Genomic DNA, 6,000 nt, shown 5'->3' with positions numbered 1-6,000 from the left:
TGTTTATTGTCCAGTTCCACAGGGTCTTGAATAGGAGGCACCTCAGCTTCTTTTAACCTAGTCTGACCACAAGGATCCTTTAGCAACCCTCTGAGATAGTTCTCTTAAAATGTGTTGCCACCTCTCCTATGACAGCCTCTCCTATACCGTTCACTTGTCTGCCTGCTATCAGCTCTGTTCCTGCTGCTATTCTTTGCTCTTTTAATATTCTAGAGAGCTGAAAGTCTGCAGGTTACTCTTCCTAGGTTCACTTGCCAGTAGGCTTCTGACTGGGGTTGCCAGTGGGAGGCACTGGCAGGATACTGGAATTCAGGAAGTGAGGAAAAGGAAATCATTTTGTGACTTCCAGTTTCTGACAGTCTCAGGCAGCGATGATGGTAATTATTGCAGCGACAGTGTTGCCAAAGTTCCATTCCTGGTTGGGGTGGCATGTCCGCAGCAGATCCAGAGCTGACTGCAACAGTCTCTATCAGCATGGTGACAGGTACAGGCTTTGAGCCCCAACCCAGGAGTGCTGGCAATTTCTAGTCTTTGGGTACCACCCTTCTTGCTTGTAATCCTCCATCTCCCTCCTTCCCTATTTTCTCTCTTTTATTAATTTTATAACCAATTGGATTAAATTTCCTCTAACTGGAATATTTAACTTGGGTTTTATTTTCTTAAGAAGCCCCATCTTTCCCCTCCCCACTATTCTTGAGCCACCCTATCACATGATATGGCTACCTCTTGTGGGACTCTGGGCAAGAGTAAGATGTTGTCCCTGCTAGTCTCAGATCATATCAAACCCCAGTTAGTTAAAATTCCTTGGGTTGTAAATGACAGAAGCTCCACTGAGGAAACGAGATTAATTGGAAAATTTATTGTAAATGTGAGCCATGGAATCTTAGTGCTGAGATGTGTCTATGCCTCCAAAACCATGGATTGAAGCATTGTAGGTAACTATCAGTCAGCTAATGTTGCACAGCAAACAAAGACTTAGTGGTTTCTGATAATCATTTCTTATTTTTCATGAAGTCTATGGGTTGGTTGGGTCGTTCTGTTCATTTAGGCTGGGCTTGCATGATCCCAGCTGGGTTTCTTCATGTCTGTTTGGTCAGTTTGTGCATTCCATAGAGAATGACTCTTAGAAGGACCTTGGATGGGATACCATGGCTGTGCTCCTTATCCTTCCAGCAAGCTAGCCAAGCATGTTCTCAGGGAGTGGATGGATCAAAGAGAAAAAGTGTAAACACGAAAGGCTTCTTGTAATCTAGGCTTGAAACTAGCACTCTGTTACTTTCTCCAAGTCACAAGGCCAGCCCAGATTCAAGAGATGAGATAGTAGGCTCTGCCTTTTGATGGGAAGAGCTGTAAAGTCATATAGGGAAGGGAGTGGCATATGGGAAGGAGAGTTAAGAATTGGAGTCAGTAACCCACTATAGTAACCCCAGGAAGTCATCTCTGCTTTTCTGTGAAGGTTTACTTTATTTTTCATTCCCACATCAGTTTTTTCTCTTACCTGGCCCATATGTTAGAAGATGACTATTGTTACCATCTTCCTCGTTTTTTGTTCACTATTCAAGAAGATAACCAGGCTAAAACTGGAACCTCAATTAATGTTGTACATCCTGGAATCACAGTGGCTCATCTTGAGTCAGGTTTCACCCACTGTTTAGTAAGTTTTAGTCTAGAAGGCAGAGTCAGTTGGTGCTCCCACTATGGCCATATGGATAGAAGGATAGTAGATAGTAGTTATCATATAAGAAAGCAGTAACCTAAATATTATTTAAATGAGCCACAAAACATAAATGGTCCAAAGACGTCTTCAGTTTTATTTTTAAGAGAAATATCTTTTTGCAGGTATGACTTATGTCATGAACAAAGGAGGAAAACAGGTTTGTTTGGAGATCAAGAGCGTGGATTCTAGAGAAAAATTGCCTGGGTAGATATTTCCCATCTGCCATATCCTAGCTGTGTGATATTGGGCAAATTCTTAACCTTCTTGTGGTCTAGTTATCTTAAAAGTTATACTGGAAAAAAAATGATTCCTACCGTATAAATTATTATAAGAACTTAATTAGAGAATGCATACTGTACATACAACAGTGTCCACACATAGTAAATGCTTAATAAATGCTAGCTAGTCATACTGTTATTACTACTAAAGAAAAAGTATTGAACATTGAGGATAAAAATTCAGCAGTATAGCACTTGCAATTTCTATTAACCCTCTGTGTCAGGTACATTTGTTAGGTGCTGGTAGAGATCCCTAGTTTAAAATTAACTTATAATCATCACAGGGCATCCTCACTGGAAATTCCAGGTTTGTGTTTACCATTCTGATGATCAGTCATCTTTTCAAGGCTGTCTTTCTGGTTTTTGTGTAGGCTTATCAAAGACACAGAGATTTAAGTCAAAACTCTTTGACTTAACAGAATCAAAGGTCAAAATGTCAGTGATGAAACTGTGAACCCATCAGAAGGATGGGCACCAGAGAATGACTCTGATTGAGGCTATAGTAAGTCAGAAAAGCAAGTAGTAGTTTTGAAGAAAAAAAATTAATCTTCATCTAATTTTCCCTCTGTACATACATACCAGAAATCTAGAAGTGTTAGTGCTCATATATCTAATAGTCCAGGCAAAAAGAAAAAAAAAAACATTTAAATATTGAAAGATTTAATATAGATAATATAAATCATACTATGTAGAGTGCAACTAGATAGGAATTTCAGTTCAGTTCAGTTCAGTCGCTCAGTCGTGTCCGACTCTCTGCGACCCCATGAATCATAGCACGCCAGGCCTCCCTGTCCATCACCAACACCTGGAGTTCACTCAAACTCACCTCCATCGAGTCTGTGAGGCCATCCAGCCATCTCATTCTCTGTCGTCCCCTTCTCCTCCCGCCCCCAACCTTTCCTAGCATCAGAGTCTTTTCCAGGGGACATCAGATCCAAACCTTATTTCAGGAAAAATATGAAGAGCTATTTTTCTCTTTTAATTTTTATTTATTTATTTTTCTTTTAATTTTTAATGTAACATAAGTTTTTGAAGATTAGATTGCAAGCAGTGAACTCAGTTTAAAAGTATGTGTAAGATGTTATGAAAATGTATGAAAATAGCTTCTGTTTTATTTACCACACCTACATTCTTTGTGCATATTCACATAGGAAGCAGCTAAGACTGAAAGCAACCGACTCTTTTATAATCTTATCAAAAATAGAAGCTAATAGTTGTAATGACTCACTTGTTTCCTTCTGTTTTCAATCCTTATCTTGAGACCACAGATTGCGTTACAGTTTGTAAGTAATTATACATCTTTTGTGAAGCACCTTGAAGTGTTCTGGCATGACAATGACCTGGCTGTGTTTTAGAATTCCCAAACAAAGCTAAATTTTATGATTGAGTCCTGTCCCTTTAAAGTAACACTTCAACTTATTTTGAGAAATTTCAGCAAGACACAAGATCCCAGCTGAGCTCTTAATAAATAAAATAAATCAATTTATGTGAGATTTCTTTGGAGTGAAAACTATGTAATTATTTTCTTCACTCCTAAAATATAAATTAGCATATGCCATTGTAAATTCTAGATAAGATGATGCTTAGAGGTTTTTTTTTTCCTTCTCTATTGTCCTTGATTCCAATTTTAATTTTTTCTGCAGAATTACATTTGAAGAGTTTGAAAACTATGAATAATGTTAGTTTGGTTGAAAGTCCAACTGATATTAAAGAAATTCCTATAACAGAAACTAGGCACAACTCAAAGTTAAAATGTGTGGTGTGGAGTGTGCAAGAGACTATTTGTTATTTCCCTAAGTCCATTTTTCATTTATTCCCTATTAATAAAGCCTCTGGTTATGTGCCATTAGGGCACATGGCTGCCCCAAATCAAGGCTGCATTTCTTACCCTCTTTTGCAGCTGGATATGGCCATGTAATCTAGTTCTGAACAACAAGATCTAAGAGGCCGTTATGTGTGACTACCAATGAACTTTCATGTGAGCGAGGAATATATCACTATTACCCATATCCCACCACCACCTGCTCTTATTGGATAGAAATTTAGTGGGAGGTGACAATTAAGACAGTTCTTTGTCATTAGGTATAAAATTACCTTGTGCTAAGTCACTTCAGTTGTGTCCAACTCTGTGCGACGCTATGGATTGCAGTCTGCCAGGCTCCTCTGTCCATGGAATTCTTCAAGCAAGAATACTAGAGTGGGTTGCCCTCCCCCAGGGGATCTTTCTGACCCAGGGATCAAACTTGTGGCTCATATCTCCTGCATTGACGGGCAGGTTCTTTACCACTAGCACCACATGGGAAGTCCCTGAGAAGGAGCTATGCTTCAGTCTGGAATCAGAATAACAGTCTGGAGCCTTCACCAGCATACAATTTCAATAGAAACAATGTCTTTATAAGCCATCCTTGACAGTACAAAACATTAGTTTGTGCTGGTAATTACTTTTCTAGTGGAGGTTATCACATATTATAGTCCTCATGACTGTGGCTCAGATCATGAACTCCTTATTGCCAAATTCAGACTTAAGTTGAAGAAAGTAGGGAAAACCACTAGACCATTCAGATATGACCTAAATCAAATCCATTATGATTATACAGTGGAAGTAAGAAATAGATTTAAGGGTCTAGATCTGATAGATAGAGTGCCTGATGAACTATGGACGGAGGTTCGTGACATTGTACAGGAGACGGGACCAAGACCATCCCCATGGAAAAGAAATGCAAAAGAGCAAAATGGCTGTCTGAGGAGGCCTTACAAATAGCTGTGAAAAGAAGAGAAACAAAACGCAAAGGAGAAAAGGAAAGATATAAGCATCTGAATGCAGAGTTCCAAAGAATAGCAAGGAGAGATAAGAAAGACTTCCTCAGCGATCAATGCAAAGAAATAGTGGAAAACAACAGAATAGGAAAAACAAGAGATCTTTTCAAGAAAATTAGAGCTATCAAGGGAACATTTCATGCAAAGATGGGCTCGATAAAGGACAGAAATGGTATGGACCTAACAAGCAGAAGATATTAAGAAGAGGTGGCAAGAATACACAGAAGAACCGTACAAAAAAGATCTTCACGATGAAGATACTCACCTGGAGCCAGACATCTTGGAATGTGAAGTCAAGTGGGCCTTAGAGAGCATCACTACGAACAAAGCTAGTGGAGATGATGGAATTCCAATTGAGCTATTTCAAATCCTGAAAGATGATGCTGTGAAAGTGCTGCACTCAATATGCCAGCAAATTTGGAAAACTCAGCAGTGGCAAAGGGACTGGAAAAGGTCAGTCTTCATTCCAATCCCAAAGAAAGGCAATGCCAAACAATGCTCAAACTACCGCACAATTGCACTCATCTCACATGCTAGTAAAGTCATGCTCAAAATTCTCCAAGCCAGGCTTCAGCAATATGTGAACCGTGAACTCCCAGATGTTCAAGCAGGTTTTAGAAAAGGCAGAGGCACCAGAGATCAAATTGCCAACATCCGCTGGATCATGGAGAAAGCAAGAGAGTTCCAGAAAAACATCTATTTCTGCTTCATTGACTATGCCAAAGCCTTTGACTGTGTGGATCACAATAAACTGTGGAACATTCTGAAAGAGATGGAAATACCAGACCACCCGACCTGCCTCCTGAGAAACCTGTATGCAAGTCAGGAAGCAACAGTTAGAACTGGACATGGAACAACAGACTGGTTCCAAATAGGAAAAGGAGTACGTCAAGGTTGTATATTGTCACCCTGCTTATTTAACTTATATGCAGTGTACATCATGAGGAACGCTGGGTTGCAAGAAGCACAAGCTGGAATCAAGATTGCTGGGAGAAATATCAATAACCTCAGATATGCAGATGACACCACCCTATGGCAGAAAATGAAGAGGAACTCGAAAGCCTCTTGATGAAAGTGAAAGAGGAGAGTGAAAAGGTTGGCTTGAAGCTCAACATTCAGAAAACTAAGATCATGCCATCTGGTCCCATCACTTCATGGGAAATTGATGGGGAAACAGTGGAAACCGTG

This window comes from Moschus berezovskii, chromosome 8, assembly GCF_049115385.1.
Source record: "Moschus berezovskii isolate FMDL1 chromosome 8, NW_MosBer_1.0, whole genome shotgun sequence".
Lineage (NCBI taxonomy): Eukaryota > Metazoa > Chordata > Mammalia > Artiodactyla > Moschidae > Moschus > Moschus berezovskii.
Note: the sequence above shows the minus strand (reverse complement) of the source record.